The sequence below is a fragment of the Empidonax traillii genome, unplaced genomic scaffold (genome assembly GCF_003031625.1).
Source record: "Empidonax traillii isolate 1590-97213 ecotype Southwest subspecies unplaced genomic scaffold, ASM303162v1 scaffold429:size503459, whole genome shotgun sequence".
Lineage (NCBI taxonomy): Eukaryota > Metazoa > Chordata > Aves > Passeriformes > Tyrannidae > Empidonax > Empidonax traillii.
Genome location: NW_020955622.1, coordinates 328519 through 343609, shown reverse-complemented (window position 1 = coordinate 343609; position 15091 = coordinate 328519). Strand labels below are relative to the sequence as shown.

Here is a 15091-nt window from a genome sequence, read left to right as displayed (position 1 = left end):
TTATTGCATCCTGGTGAGTGAAGGAGAAGTAGTACCTCAAACCAAGTATTGCTCCAAGACAAGGGTAGACAGCAAGACACACAGAAAAAATGAGGTAATTTTCTATATATTACTGTACCTATTATTGTCCTCTGCTTCCTAAATATAAGTCCTTAAACAGCAAATTCCCTACTGTTGGGGTTTTTTTCTCCATCACCTTCTTAATGTTACTTCTATTTACATAAAATTGGCAGTTATCTTTGTCTTCTTCATTTCTTTTTCAGGTAGTCTACAAACACCTTTGACTGAACAGCCCATTTCAGCTCAACCGTTTGCAGCCAGCTTTCCCTGACTTTCCCTGCCGTAATAATGTCTTCCTCAGAAAGCTGGATGTTCCATCCAAGTGCTACACCCAAGATCCATGATTTTTAAAAGCAACACATACCATTAATGCTATTATCTTGCAGCGACTCAAAAAACAGCTCTGTGTCACTCAAAATGTGACGTAGTTCACACAAATAAGTGAGCAGTTTCATACCTAGCATAGCTGACCATATCAAATCCGAGCCAACTGCAAGCCAAGTTAGTTATCCACGCTAGGATTAGCTGTTCCTACACTCACTGAGGGAATGAATCAAGACCAGGATCTAGAGAGATGTTCTTGAGCATTTTTCTGGGCCAAGTCTGGTTCTAATACTCTGGAATACTAAATGGAGGGAAAATGGGGCAAACTGTTTCAGAAACAAAGTAATTTGAGGCCGTTCTGAAAGAAATGCCTGTTTGGAGATGCAGAAAGTTTGGAGCAACAGGCACAAAATGGAAAATTTTACAAAAAAAAAGAGCAACACAATCATCCATGCGTGATGAACATCTCTTGCCTCTCCTCTTTGAAGTGCTAGCAGGGAACAAGTATTGCCATTTATGAAGTGCCTTTGGCAAAGATACAATGGTAGGGATAATGTGTGCAGAGAAGGCCACTGAATGCCGATCTTCCTGTTCTTGCCCTCACTGAAATTCACTATTAAACAAAGAAACAAATTAAAAACACCCCTGTGTGTTTTCACAGCAGTTTCCAAACTTTCCTGCAACAGGTAACAACCTCACCTTCCCTGCAGTAACAAGTGTTTATCTGTGACAGAAATCAGCACAGTTCTTGCCAGGAGAAAATAAAAGTAAGAAAGTGTCATCTACTGCCATGGGCCTGCTATTCCAGCTCTTATTTTTTGGGCACTCTAGAATACACCTACAATTACCATTCTCATTCTAGCATGAGTCAAATTCTAGGATTTCTATTATTATGTTTCAGAAGCCTGAGACACAAAAGCTCAAACCTGCTACTCCTCACTGCAACCAAAGTTTCCACTGCTGAAAAAAGAGTTCCTTGGGATATCCAGCCAACATCCCCACTGCAAACTCTCATTCAATGGCTTCTCAGAGAATTATGTTTCTCTCATTAAGTTCTCCTGACAATGTTCATCTTTCCAATATGTTCTAAAACTTCTTAATAGCATATAATATAAGTCAGCACCACACACTTCTCTATAGAAACAGCAAAAACAGTTCAAACGGATTTTTGGCTGCAGTGCATCTACTCCAGCTATTGAAATTGCAGTAATAATTCACGGGCACTTTTTTTTAAAGAATTCTGCTTGCATAATAGAAAGGAAACCAAACCATTTTCCTATGATCCCAGGAAAGAACAATTTATATTTACAGTCTCATTTCTAGAAAACGTGTCACTCAAAAAAGCAAGAACTTGCAGATTTTTTTTTCCGCCTGTCCCCGAAAGGTTCAGTAAAACCCACCTCTCTTTCCATCCCCGGGAAAGCCTTGCCACGACAGAAGTAACTTGTCACTTAGCACCTAATGAATACTGTCCCAGCCAGGGCTCCTCCAGGAGGTCAGCACAGCCCCATGGCTGCAATCACATCACATCATGTCGGAGCGAGCACGGCCTCTCCTCTCCCCGTCCCTCTGTGTTTATCTACAGCTGCGTTTTGTCCGTCGGTGCTCCCAAACAATCCGGCCTTGGAAAACACTTTGGAAGCAGCCCCTGCTGTAGAGGCTCAGCTGTGGGTTGACTCTGAGCAACCTGGTCCAGTGGAACCTGGTGTCCCTGCCCACGGCAGGAGAGCTGGAACCAGATGTTCTTTAGGGTCCCTTCCAACCCAAACCATTCCATCATCCTGTGGCTGTAAATTGTAAATCCATCCCGACTAACCCCTTGCCCTTATTCCCCTATTCCAGAGCTGCACAAGACTCTCAAGTCACAGGAGACTTGGGAGTGAGAGGAAACGCTGAACTGCTACCAAGTTACCAAGGCAAAGAACAGCAAAGGAAAGCAAACAAAGAGGAGCTCCAAAGAACCGTGAGCTAAAGCCTTCCTGCACCTCACTGCACTGCCCGTGTCACCCTCCCAAACTGACCCGCCCAACCCTTCTAAAATTGCCTCCTCATGAACTGCAAGTCCTGGGCATTGACTCTAAAAATCCACTCCCCACACGAACCTTGCAATGTTATTTGAGTGGGTGCACAGGGTGGTCGGGCAGCCAGCAGACACATGACACGCGCTGATAAAGCCCCAGCCAGAACAGCTCACGTGGAGATGGACCACAAAAGACAGCACCAGTAACACATGCTTCAATAAAAATTATTAATAATTAATTATTTAAATTTAAAACAAACAAACAAACAAAACAAAACAAAAAAAAAAACACACTTATTTGGTGAGTTTAAAGTAGCGGCTTCAGGACAAGACAACTCACAGCCCCGGAGATGTTGCACATCACCACTGCTTTAAAAAGGAATCCTGAATGCTGCATTTTGAGAGACAGATCTCGCTCATCCTTCCAGCCTGCACCAGTGCAGGAAATGGAAACACACCCAGAAGTGGTAATATGGCTTTCAGCCCTGTAGTTCTGGGTTTCTCTTTAGCAGGGACATTAGAACCATTCGCAGAAAAAGTGTTTCTACAAAGTTCAGGGTCCTCTCTAAGAAAAAATTCACTATAAAAATGTTCATTTAAGAAAACCAAAATCAAACAAATAAACAAAAAACAGCCCCCAGTCTCTAATCACTGAGAACTTAATTAGATGTTGATGGCTACCAGAAATTCAGTATTTCAAATGTCTAGGCACCGAAAGAGAGAAAGAGAAAGAGAGAGAGAAAGAAAAAGAGAAAAAGAGAAAAAGAGAGGGGAAAAAAAAGAGAAAAAGAGAAAGAGAAAGAAAGGGAAAAAGAAAAATAAAACCTTGAAGGAAAGAATTTATAGTAAGCTTAGTTGCTCATTATGGAAAAGCCACAATGAAAACTCAAGTTACTAAAATGCACCAATTTTAATAATGAATACACCAGTGTATTTGACAAAGAAGAACTGGACATGAAGGGTTTTCAATCTCAGCCTTCTTAATGAGTTACATCATATACCTTTCCGACACTTTTTTGACTGAATAAGCAGAGCAGGAACTCTGGCACAGGTATTAACATTTTCCTCAGTGTCCTCTTTAAAACAATGTCATCTGCCAAAAATGAGGTCACTGGAAATCGAGTGGAGAGTAAATGGACGCTGAAGAAGTTCCCCTCAAATGAAAGCCCAAATCTTTCCATGCTGATAACCAAAAGGTGGAGAAGGATGTGTGTATGGGTTGGCTAAACAGACATTTGCAGACACAGAAGTAGTTTTTCTGCTGTCAGTCCTGTGGAATGTTGAGAACAGGGGAAGATGTGAGCAGCAATTTTTGTGATGTCTCTGGAGATAACACACTTTTAGCTTTGTTAACAACACAGCTCAATAACTCTGGGTACTTTTTGTTGGCATATACTCATCTGACAACATTTTAAAAACGTAAATTCTTCTGGGAGCATGTCTTTGTCAAGTATTAATGGCACTAGTAACTTAAATTGACATCTATGTCATGCAGCCATGCATCTGTCAGTATAATAAAAGTATACTCTTAAAAGATTACTTGATATTGTCTGACTTTGGCAGCAGATGTTTGAGCTTATTTTGATGTAAAAAAGATTGAATATTTTTGTCAATACTTTCTAATTGTGAAATTTATTCAAGGAGACATCTTTATAACTGGCAGTATCGCAAGATGCAAGGCATTCTATTGCCTCAGACACCATTTTTATTCATCAATAAAACATCATAACAGGCAGCTGGTGAGCAGAGCACCAGTAATTTATGGAATGGGAAGTTACATTTCTCCTACATGTTTTGTGAGACATCCTTACCTGCCACTGCATTTTGTTTCATCTTCTCTCGAGAAGGCAGAGGAGAACAAAGAGGAGTGAGATAACAACTGCACCTTGTACATCCAACCATTTTTAACAGGAGACGTGTTTGGCTGCCTTACAGTAAAAAGCTTCAGGCTCAAAGGACACGAAGCAATTTTGAAGCAGGTACAGCAAATAAAATCCAGCCACGCACACGGGTGCCACAGCCACCACTCTAATTAACTCTGCTCAAAATGTCTCCTTGCACACAAAGCCCCAGCAATCAGGAGAGGTTAAATAATATTCCAATGGACTGGGCCAGATGGGCAAAGTTAGGTAAGAGCCTGATGATGGAAAACAGAGACTACTGGGAATCAGGACACCACTAGGCCTTCAGAAGAAGACTGACTTAAAGCATTTAGACACATCAGTAAAGTTCCACCATCAGCACCTTCTGACACCCTGTAAATACCTTCAGATACTCTCAATACCCACTCAAAGACTTCAGCCTCACGTATTAAAAAGTCTCCTCCTCTTCTGCCCACAGAACCCTCTGCAAAGAGGACACGAACCCAACCTTATTTTATTGCTAATAAGAAGTACTAACTTCAAAGCTGTCTTTGTAGAAAGCCGGGATCTCCAGAAGCACGACCAACCACCTCAGCTTACCGAGCTTCCACCACCTCAGCCTTAACAAAACAGAGGATTTGGGAGACAACAGGAAGGGACTGAATTTCCCAACCCTTACCTTTCACTTCCCCAGATACTGCAAGTGCACGGCACGAGTTTGTCCCACTTTAAAGACAAATCCAATCTGTGCAATTAGGAGCACAGGTTTAGAACCAATAAAATGGACTGTGGCTCACCTGTCACACAACCCATGCTGTTCCATCCACCCCACCCCACAATTCCCGTACAGAGAACAAATCGTTAAAACCAAGTTCTGCCACCTTTGCAAATAAAGTAGTCATTATCTCCAATTTCGAGCTTGTAAAAGGTATTTCATAGGTAGATTAAGGGGAAAGAAATAATCAGCATACAAGTAAGTGCTCTGGAGCTGATCCTGTCAAGGAAATTGCCTTCACAACATTCTGAATTCAATAAGGAAACAATAACTGTCATAACTTCTCAGTTATTTTTCTTCCTCTAAAACATTACCAACTCAATACATAACATGCATTTATGCAACAAAGCTATTTTTAGAAGTTATACATTACATCCATTAGGCTTAATCAGTCCTACGCAAAGCATGTCTAAAATCTGATATGAAGAGTAAAAAAAAAAAAAAAAACACCAAAAAACCACCAAGCCCATGGCAGGCAAAGTAGCACGGGGTGGAAATGAGCACACAGCTATCAGGCTGGCATTTACAATTTAGAGTACACTGGAGGCATAACTTCAAAGCAGAGGCAGCAAAGTGACAGGGTTTTTTTTTTTTACCACACAGCGAAATACAGTAATTGCTTTAATGCAGGGTGAGAGAAAATTAACAAAAATTGAGGTTGACTAACATGTCCTGAGAAAATCCCCAGGAGAGAAGGTGCTCGGCCCAAGAACTTCCTAAACTCTGCTGTATGAACTTCCACACGGACTGGAGTTCAGACTCCAGCTTTAAAAGAAGCCTAAACTTTGCATTTGCCCGAGGACTCCACAATCACCACAATTGCTTCTTGGAGGGGGAAGTAAGACAACCACAACAAAAAACCTAACTTAAAAAGAACATCCCCCCCCCAAAAAAAAAACCTTCTTTTTAAGAACAGCATTCCTCAGACCTTCAGTCCCAAAGGCAACTCCACAAAATGTTTCCAGGTGAAACCCCTCAGAACCAGTAGTTCACACTTTCATACCAGTGAAATCCATACCCTTCATGCACTGGTGTTATTTTCAGCTGGACAGAAACCATCCCAAAAATCTACTCCAAACCAAAGGAAAGCAAGTGATGTCAAAGGGGGAGGTTTCCTGCCAGCACCTCAGTTAGAAGAACCTGTTTGATGGGGCTGATCTCACCCCTGGGAGGGGGAAGACGACAGAGTAGTCGAATCAGAAGCTGCAGTTTGAAGGGAAGGAATCCTACCAAGAGGCTAAAAAGGGGCTGCTCAGCTCAGAAACGTTGTTTGTGTGAGCCCCTTTGCTCCTTTTCCACAGTCCTCTCACCGTGCCTGGCAAATGAATCGAGATTTCATCCATTTTGGTGTGTCAATTCATGGTTTGCTCGGCCACTTAAAAAAGTTGCCTTGTAGATCAGGAAGGCGTTTTACAGTTGGGCTGAGCCGAAATGTAAAGCAACAGGAGCTTCTTTCAGGGCAGAATTATGAGGAGAATAATATTCAGCCAATACAGCCAATTCCTCATCTCGCAGTTTGGGCCATTTGTGTGGTTTGTAAATGTAGCATTAAAGGGAATCCAAGTGCTGCAGTGTATAATTAATCCATTTAAGCAGAATCACCATCAATATTTAAAATCCTATGCAAAACAAGAGCAAGAGGTGGTCTTGAGTTCTACCTGCACAATTAGAAAGAGTAGTTTTGGTATGGTAGCAATTATTTCAAAATAATTACTGACATTTATATAACTAATGCATCTTTCCAGTATCCCAAAGGTACTAGAGCATATTATCTGGAAAACAGGGAAAAAACCAAACAAAATCAGAGTGAAGCATCTTTGAGTTTTCTTTGCTTTTGTCTTTTCAGAATTACAGCCAGCTCAGAACCCTCCAAAGTCCACCTGTACACAAGAGCTTCCTTTTATGAGCCTTCTCTTCTATTTTGAATTTTTGTAAAACGTTGGTGCGGTACTTGCGAAATCAAAGGCCACAGCTGAAAAGAAGCGACCTGGGGCCTTGCCCTGCCGTTTTTCCAGGGGGTAACCAGGAGGAAGAGCTTCCCTGTGGAGCAGGCACACCCCGAGCTGCTCCTGCTTTGCCCACGGGAAGGGTCAGCCCTGGCTCCAGCTGCAAGTGGTACCAACCCCACGACGCTTTTCTTGGCCTATTGACACTCAGGAACAATATTCAGTTTAAAAAAAAAAGAAGGGAAAAAAGGCACACCTGATACCCCCCTACGAAAAAAAAAAAAACCAGCCCTGGTGGTTTTTTGCTGTTTGTTGTTTGTTTTTTGGTTTGTTTGGGTTTTTTTTTTTTCCCCCCAGCTACAGAGACAAGACTTCACTTGCAAATTCTGCCTCAAAGTTAGAGGAAGGCAAGGTGTTATTGCACTGTTTTTGCAAGAGCAGCCTGGGAGGAACATTTTGACAATGAATTACAAGCTCCTGCGAGCGACGAGCGCGGGCTTGCAGGATCTGAGGAGGCTGCAGAGCCCGGGAGGAGGGTCTGCTTTAAACTGAGTCCAACTGGGTGAGCACAACACGCTCTGCACGTGGAAATGCTGCACCACCTCTCCAGTGATCCCTTCTTCTCACAGCCTGAAATCTGCAGCAGCTCCCGCTGTGGTCAGTGGGAGCCACACGAGTGGCAGGAGAAGCAGAGAATCTGGTTATGTGTTTGACTTTTTTAAGGTTTATCAAGCACAGGCCCAAAGTGTCGCTGCAGGGCTAAATATTTGGGTAAGGACGGTCACATCCCGAATATTCCCTTTGAAAGGAAAAGTGGGTCTCAGTAACCTCGGTATTTCAGTCAGGCCAGGAACAGTGCACTTCAGCAAAATATGGACTGGGCACTGCATGCTGTCCCTGAGAATACAGTCCCAAATATTTCTATCCACTGCTGTCAAATATACTATCTGTACTTTATCTTCACTGCCTGTTTCAAGAAGTTATAGCCTAAAAAAAAAAAAAAAAGTATCTCAAGAAACCATAAAAGGCAGAAAGAATAAAACGTGGCTATCAACTTACTCTATCAGAAATTGCCCCTTTTATGACAAAAGTAAGTCAGCTTAGTCAGAGGGAGATCGATTATCCTCTCCATTTTACTGTTCCTGGAAGCCCGTGACACAGCTTAGAGGGGAGAAACGTAAACTAAAGTTTGAAAAAAATACAGGGAGGAGGGGGAAAAAAAAATAAAAATTACTGTCAGCTTCCCATTTTCACATGCTCTGAAAACTTTAAAAACTCCATTTGGGAGCTTTAAAGAAAAGGGAGATCACAAGTAATCGAACTGATGTGAAGGCCTGGAGATGCTTTCAAAGGCGTGACAGAGCCCAGGGCCAAAGGAAATCCCTGGCAGCGACAGGTTTCAGATGGTGGGGGACAGTTCTTTGTTCCTGTCAGCTTGTGGACGGTTTCTAACCTTTCCAAAGGATTCATCTCACCGACTATCAGGTCAGATCCATGCTGATCATTTCCCTTCCTACCAAACAGTGCCCTGCCCCTCGTTTCCCTGCTCAGCAGCTCCTTGGCTGCCCGAGAAATAAAGCCAGGAGTCAACCTGTTATACTCTCAAGGCCCCTCTTTAACACTAAGATTACAGGCACTTCTTAATGATGGAGGAGATTAAAGCCATTTCCCCCCCAAAAAAAATTGCGGTAAATTGGCGCTGCCATTACAAGGTTGTGCATCCGAGCAAATAAAAATCTCCCAGAAGCAGCATTAAGGGTTGGATGGGAAACTTACTTTTGGATGCAGATCAGAAGGCCACACGTGGAAGGCCCATGACAGGGAGAGTCAAGCACTGTCCAGTGGCAGCGTGGGACACCTGTGGTTTGTGAACTCCAGGTGGATAATGTGAATCCACCCTCCAGTGGCAAAGATGCTTGTGGTTAACTCACCATCATCACCACAAACACTTGCACCACGAATCCTTTCAGCTGCCACCATGACCTGACACTGCAAGAACTGCTCCTGCCTGCTACTTTGGTTAATGTTTTCTTTCACTGCCCCTGGTAACAGTTTGTCCACTGGTTCAAGGGTGTGAGAAGCAAAATAAGCCCCTCTGCCTGGGCCACAACTCAATCACAAACTGTTTTGTGTATCAGACAAAATATTCTCACTGGAAGCCTCAATACAAAGGACTCACGAATCAGAGCTTAGGACTGAGAAAACAAATTTAAAACAAACAAACAAACCAAACCTACACACAATTCCTCCAGACAAACAGACCAAAGATAAATCTGGGGAAGCTGATCAATCACTTCAAAGTATGCTGCTCAATTTTATTTCTTTTTTTTTTTTTTTTCCCTATTTCTGAGCCTTTTTAAAGTGTTGCTCAAATAAAGGCTGCTGTGGTTTTTTGGTTCACCAATCTTTCCGTAAGGCAAAAAGGGAAGCAAATACACGCGGCACAAAAACCACTCTGGGATGGACGTGTTGAATCGCTTTTCTCCCAAATGCTGCGCTTCCTGAAACCATGAGTTAATATTTTAATAACCCATGAGTTCATATTTTAATGAGTTGTTATTCCTTCTATACTTTAACGCAAAATTCAAAGCCTTAAGAAACTCCAAGCTCGCACGGAGACCTTTTGAATCCAGGAGGTAACTTCCAGGGATCAATCCCACACCTAGGGAACACAACCAGGGATGCCATAACCTAATCTGTGCAGAGCAAACACTTTCATTTCATTATTCTAATACTGCTGGAGTGATTTACGAGGCAGCTGAGCACTTCTGAAAAATGTACTAAAGAAAACAAAGACGAAATTAGGCAAAGTACAAATGTTGTTTATGGGATTACAGAGACCAGTAATGTCAGAGGATATTACAGGCAGCTAAGGCCATATATAAGCACATCTGTGAGGCAGGTAAAGCATGTTTTTATAGCTGCTCACAAAAAAGAAAAAGATGAATCATCTTTTAAAGCTCTCTACGAAATTACTTCTCTAGTGGCAATTAATAGAGAGAGGCCCCAGAACACCAGTCACGCGCTCTAATCATCAGGGAGGGTAAATTAAATGACAATAAAAACCCCCCCAAACTTTACTTAATATGGAAAATTGTATTTTCTCTTTAAAAGCAGCTGCAGCGACCTCATCCTCCACAAGCACATCAGCAAAGAACCAGTTCAGTGGAGCTGGAGATCTTCTGCCCCCGAAGCATCAGGTGGGTGAGATTACAACCCAAATCCCACGCGAGTAAACACATTCCATAAGTTTATCCTCACTATCCGCAGGAAAAGATGCCCTGCTAATCTATGTATTACCTTCAGGAAAAGACGCCCTGGTGATTTATCTCTAATAATGCTGTGATCTAAGAATATCACTTGTAAAACCCACAAACGGCCCCAAAAATGTTACCAGGACGTGTCAGAGGCAGCAACACCCGCAGCACTCTGGCTGGAAGAAGGGACTGCCCAGCTTTCCTTCCCCCTGAAGTCTCAGCCTTTTCTTTATACTCCAAACAAATTAAATCTACTGCAATTAATGATTATAGTTTTTCCTTCAATCAGCCCGTGCTCCTCTAGGAAATTAACTTAGCTATTAAAAGCCTAAAGGCTGGAAAGGAACCTAGTTAGATGGGTTTTACCTCCTCTGTACTGCCTGTGTAATCAAATGCAGTTTCCCCAGCAGTTTAATTCTAATCAGTTTAATTACTGAAAATTACAACAGAAAGAAAAAAAAAAACAAAACACCTTTTACTTCTTGCACCAGAATGAAGGAGAAAAGCCACACGCAGCAGGGAAAACAACTGGGTGGCAACACTTTGATACCACACGTGAGGGAGAGGAAATGACCAAAAATAAAGGCAAATCCCAATATTCCTTAAACAGATTGAGGAGGTGGAGATGGAGCCACAAGGACAAGAAAGAAAACTCAGCACAGGCAACTTCCAAGGTGTGGAACTGGGGGAAAAGTTTATTACTTCAGTGTTACAGCACCTTCGTTACACGGGGCTTGTGCAGGCCCACTGAGTCTTGACCTGTATTTCCTACCCGCTCTTTGGGCCCAATATAAAAGTCTTTCTGCTGCAGCATGAAAACAGCGAGATAAAAGGTGTCTAAAAGCAAGCCTGTTAGAAGGACACGCTGCTACACAGAAATATTTAGAGAGGAAGTAGGTTTCCTTCACTTCATTTCCACAGCAGAAGTATTTCCTACTGACACGACGCTCCCTGCTCAAAAAGAAATTATTTCATGTTTAAAAAGAAATCATTTCCTGGTGTGTTCCTCTCACCTCTTGCCACGAGGAAACAGAAAGAGCTGGTCAGAGCAACACAAAGGCAGTATCACGCCTGTATTTCTTCTGAAATATCCCGCACATAAAACACTGTATCCAATTGCCATTTATCATTTCTCCTCTCTGGCCACAACGGCTTTGCTGCCTACTTGACAATTTTAAGGATCTCCACCAAGGCCACTTTAAGTCTTCTCCATCCAGATGACTAATCCCAGTAATCCCATTTAAACTGCTGGTTTACATTCTACTAATACTGCAAAGCCATCTGATCTGCGCAAGGAAGGGGTAGGAACATGCCGGTGACTCTCACTACAAGACACTGTGATCCCTGTGCAAGCAGAACTGCCACAAATCAAGGATTGGTATAAGGGACAGACCAACACTTAAAAGCCTACAAATGTTTAGAACAACTTATTTTATTTTTGCTGAATTCACCAATCAAACAGCCTTGTGTTTCGTGATGCGAGCTGCAGGGAAGAGGAATTCTGGCTCGCCACAAAAATCGCAATCCTTCTCCAAAAAGGAAACTTCCCAAATCCAAGGCTAGTTTTTTTTTTTTTAACTAATTATGCTCACAGACTTTTAATAATGGAAACTGTGGGAAGCAGTGGGTGGAGGGAATGCCACAGCAGTGCTTAGAAGCACCCTGGGATCTGCACAGAAACACGGACAGGTGAACTGCACAGACTTCACCAACAGGCAAACCGTGCATGTTCTGAGAGAAACATGTCAAATCCCGTGCTCTTCACCAGGTCCCCTTCTGTGCCAAGGGGTCTGTGGCCACCAGGCCTTTAAAAATTCCCTCAGTTTGTAAGGAAGTGCAGAAAGCTGCAGCATCGTGCTGAGCAAACCCACCAAGGGCTGTGTCTGGGACTGCAGAGCTCTCCTGGAGGGACTGTTTAATCAAGGAGATGGAGACAGGAACTCCCAGGGTGGAGAATCCTCCTACTTAGGCTAAATGCAAGTCACTTATTCACCACCTTTGTTCAAAAACACCTGGCTTTGAAGGTTTTAAAGGCTCTAATGCTAATCTGATCAAGTGCAGCTAAAAGGACAACACACCTCAATCAAAGCTTTTTAAAGTTCTGGACTTAGATAAGATGTCCTCAAGTACCTGACCCACTCCAGAATGCTTTGTCACAATCAATTAAGAGAACATTTTATAAAGCCATTCCCCAAGTTTTTCCTCCCCGGACTTTCTCCTCTCACAAAATGGGGAAAAGCTGCAGAGAAGCACCTTGCAAATCCCGAAAGATCCTGATTTCTGAAGCACTAATAGAACCTCTAGTGTTACAAGGGAAGAGAATTTCAGTATTCCAGAAGCATGGATCTACTAGCAGTACCTCCTTACTAGCTGAAGGTTTTTTGTTTTTTTACCTGCAACCTGCGAAGCTCCCGTGGGACCCAACCAAGGCGTGGAAAGCTCTCATGCCACAACCACCACGAGGGTCAGGGCTGACTGAACAGCCAGGTTTAAAAAAAAAAAAAAAGATTAAATTCCCTAATCTGAGAAGCACTGTTGAAGCAGAAGACCGGATAAGTCCTAAGTATAGTTTCAAAAAACAAATTCTGCAGCTCAGCAATTCCACTTTTTTACTGTAAGGGATGTTGTGACAGCTCCACAGTGGATTCATATTTAAATAGAACTTTAGTCCCCTCTTGCATCCTCCAAAACATCCATCACTGTAACTTCAGCCTTTTCATAATTTAAATGAATAATCTCCAGCTCCTAAGTGCCGCTTTGGTCTGTTTTGACAGACAGAATTAATACCTCTTGCAGTTACTGTTGGAAGGTACTGGAAGCCCCAGTTATCAGACGCTCTGACCTTCCCCCTCCAGCCAGTTACTCATGTTGTCAGCCAACTTCCACGGGCCTCCATCCCCCCTGGGATGCTGGGAGCATCCCATCCCAGCCCTGCCCAGGCACCCCTGAGGATGTCGGGATGCCGGCACAGACCTGCTGTGACAGCCCAGTCCAGGATTGGGACAGCCCTGACCTGCCCTGAGCAGCACTCCTGGAAACCAGGCTTCCAGCTGGGCTTTGGCTCCACAGCACCAAAGGGTTTATGTCTTTAGAAACCCTGTCCAGCCTTAACAGCAAAAGAGGCGTTTTTTTATAACCTATCCAGGGAAAAACGTCCCCGTGCCCCCAGTGGGCTCAATTCAAGCTGCCAGGGGAGAGAACTGCAGAGCCACTGCTGAGGAGACAGGAGTGCTCTGCATCTTTCTGTCAAAGCTGCGTTATTTGGGGGTTTTGCTTCTTTATTTAGGGGGAGTTTCTGTGATTCCTGGGGCTTTTGTAAGGTTCTGATGATCCTTGTGGGTCCCTTCCAAGCCGGGATATTCCATGATTCTGGAAGTTCCAGTTGCTCCAGTGAATTTTAATCTAATCTTAAGTTGTGCCTTGGGACTTTTGACCTACACTGAGCCCGCAGATCAAGTGAAGTTAAAAAAAAAAGCCAAAACAAGACAACCCCACAACTCAAACAAGGCTCAGTTCTCTGCTTTCACCAGTCTCTGCAAGTCCCCAGTCCCAAACTGCTTTCCTGGCCAGTGGAAGAAAACGAGTGCAGGAAGAGCAGTGATGTTTGGATACCGTTGCCATGGTGTGGAAGTATTATTCCATACAGGAACTTTCACTCCATTTGTCATCAAAATCATGTTCAGCAGGTAAAGCTGAAGGGCAGGGCAGGGGAGGGCTGAGAGACTGAGATCCAGGAGCTTAAACAGGGTTGATAAAGAGCCAGCAAGTGGAACTGAATCCTGCATTGCTTCCCAATGGAACCGGGAAAATCGGCAAAATTGAAAATATTGGTAACCGATAATTCATTAAGATGCTTGGTAAACGCTTTAAGAATCCTTTATTAACATCCTCTATTTAAAAATGGACATCAGCCATTTATGAACAGGGTTGAATTCACATGTGAAAGCACTTCATTAAAAAAAAATACCGTGAAAAATGATGACACCTCCCACTTTAACACTTCATTTAAAAGACTCACCAGAAGGAATAAAATCCATGAGAAAAGATGCAAACTATTGTTTATTTATGGGACATCTTCCTGAAGTCTAGAAACTATTTAAAAACACTCTCCCACGTCCCAAAGGAATCTCTTTAAAATACAGATTACGGGGTTTTATTTTATTAAACAAGAAATCCTGGGAGCATTTTAGTCAGCTGCAGTTCAAAAAGCTCTAACTATAAATTCTGTGTAATATCACCTACTTCTTAAATTCATCAAATTGAAAAAAAAAAATAATATCGGTTTCTTTTGGTGCAAAAGAAAACTATTAAAACTTAGAGCAGCTTTAACGATTGCCCGGGGACACGTAGTATTTTTCCCATTTTTTTTCTTCTTTCTCCCATTTTATCCTCTTTCCATAAGTGGCTGTGCAGGTGCCATCTCTCCAACAGGGGGGCTGAGATATTTTTACTACCCTTGAGCCACCTAATGATTTCACTTTTCCGTGATCTGCACTTGGAAGGACGTAACAGCCAAACACACGCAACGACCAAAACCGCTCACTCCGAGCAGCCAACTGGAACTGCTGCTGCTGGAACCACAGGGAGGGAGTTGGGAACGGGAAAAATGGCAGTGTTTGGAATATTAGATTTCACAGGGTGTTCACAAATAATAACTTTCCCCCGGTGTGCTGCTCCTCACCCCCCTCGGTTCCCCAGGGAGTCACCAGGCCAAAGTGGGCAGCTGTTACTCTGGCACTGCTCGTGACACCCCTCTGGCCTCACAGGGATTGTCCTGTACCACCACGTCACCCTTCCACGTGTTTAACTAAAGACAGGCGCCCCCAAAATCCACAGTCTGTGGTACT

At 43.1% G+C, this 15091-nt stretch overlaps 1 protein-coding gene across 1 annotated transcript in view; it reads right to left on the bottom strand.

The window, feature by feature from the left end:
• The window catches only part of MACROD2 (mono-ADP ribosylhydrolase 2), a gene marked incomplete at its 3' end in the record, with an annotated part of 239041 nt that overhangs the window by 71332 nt on the left and 152618 nt on the right, over positions 1–15091 (bottom strand). The gene's annotated exons all lie outside the window — the stretch shown is intronic.